Below are 1,670 nucleotides of genomic sequence, written 5' to 3' on the forward strand. Positions count from 1 at the left end.
TTTAGTTCAAGATATGTTGGGTTTTTCCCTTTTCTTCTTAAGATGACAGAGAGATGGATGTAGCCAAACTGTGAATGTGTGTACTTGCCCAAATGTGCAACGTAAATACAGAAGACTTGTAACCAGTACTGGAACAGGGTCAACTTCTAGCCCCTGTGTAGAATCGCCGCAGCCCCCTAAGTGCCTCCTGAAGTCGTGAGGCCTGTGCCCCTCACACCTGAGCTGGCATTTTTTGTCTGCTGGACTGTGGATCCAGCTGCCCAGGCGGCCCTTGCTTTGTGAGAGAATGCCCTGAGGAGCCCCCGTTAGTGCCCCTGGGGGTAGGACCAGGCATGCTGAAGACAGGAAGCGGCAGGGAGTTGAAGAGAATGGCAGGTGCTGTTTACTTATCTTGTAATAGATTTTTAAATTTTTAGCTGTTTTTGGCTCTGCTGGGTCTCCACTGTTGCTCAGGCTTTTCTATCGTTGGGGCTACTCCCTAGTTGCAGTCTGCAGTTGTGGTGGCTTCTCCCGCTGCAGACCTTGGGCTCTGGGGTACCCAGGCTCCAGGAGATGTGACATGCTGGCTTAGTTGCTCCAAAGTGTGTGGGATCTTCCCGGACCAGGGATTGATCCCGTGTCCCCTGCGTCGAATTATTTAACCACTGAGCCACCAGGGAAACCTTGCTTACTTATTTTTAATCTCTCTCTCCTACTAAGATACATTAGGGTAGAGTGAGTGAAGTTGCTCAGTCGTGTCCGACTCTGCGACCCCATGGACTGTAGCCTACCAGGCTCCTCTGTCCATGGGATTTTCCAGGCAAGAGTACTGGAGTGGGTTGCCATTTCCTTCTCCAGAGGATCTTCCCAACCCAGGGATTGAACCTGGGTCCTCCCGCGTTGTAGGCAGATGCTTTACCATCTGAGCCACCAGGGAAGACTTCCTACTAGGGTAGGGATCTATTAAATAGGTATCTCCCCAAAATAAGTGTGCAATGATGAATAATATTATTTCATCATCAGTTAGATAATTTATTAATATTAGATATTGAAAGTCCTGTATAGACAAACCTTCCTTGTAGAAGACTTCCAAATAATATATGGAGATAACCACCCCTACAGGAGGTGGAGTTTAATCTCCCCACTCTTGCAGGTAGACTACACAAGTGACTTGCCTCCAGAGAACAAAAGATGGAAAGGGAGGGACACTGACCTTACAGTGGAGAAGCCTGGTGGTTGTTACCTTAACCGAACGAGCATGTAGATGTTACGCATCCTGAGAGGACGCGTCAGAGAGGCGCAGCATCATTTCTGTGGAATTCTTGCCCCAAAATGGGTCATTTCAACGTCATGGCAAGAAAGCCTCAGACGAACCCAAACTGAGGCTTGTTTTACAAAACAGTTGACCAGTTTCTATCAAGAGTGACAAGATCAGAAAAGTCAAGATGAAAGAAGTGTCACAAGTCAGAAGAGACTAAAAAACCACGGCAGCTGAATGCTATGTGCTCCCTGAAGTGTATTCAGAACAGAAAGAGGATATTAATGAGAAAACTGGGGAAATCTAAATAAAATCTCAAATTTATAGAAATGTATGCCTGCCAGTTTCTTAGTTTTAACCATAGAACAGTGGTAATGTAATATGTTAACAACAGCAGAAACTGGGGAGGGTTATATGAGAAATCTGTTGATTA

The 1,670-nt window shown here is 46.1% G+C and overlaps 1 non-coding gene across 1 annotated transcript; it reads right to left on the bottom strand.

Annotated features, from left to right (window-relative positions):
- Positions 1 to 843: 843 nt before the first annotated feature.
- On the bottom strand, positions 844 to 916 carry TRNAC-ACA. The gene has a single exon. It is a non-coding gene; the product is annotated as a tRNA-Cys (tRNA).
- Between the last annotated feature and the right edge of the window lie 754 nt (positions 917 to 1,670).

This window comes from Oryx dammah, unplaced genomic scaffold (genome assembly GCF_014754425.2).
Source record: "Oryx dammah isolate SB20612 unplaced genomic scaffold, SCBI_Odam_1.1 HiC_scaffold_22, whole genome shotgun sequence".
NCBI lineage: Eukaryota > Metazoa > Chordata > Mammalia > Artiodactyla > Bovidae > Oryx > Oryx dammah.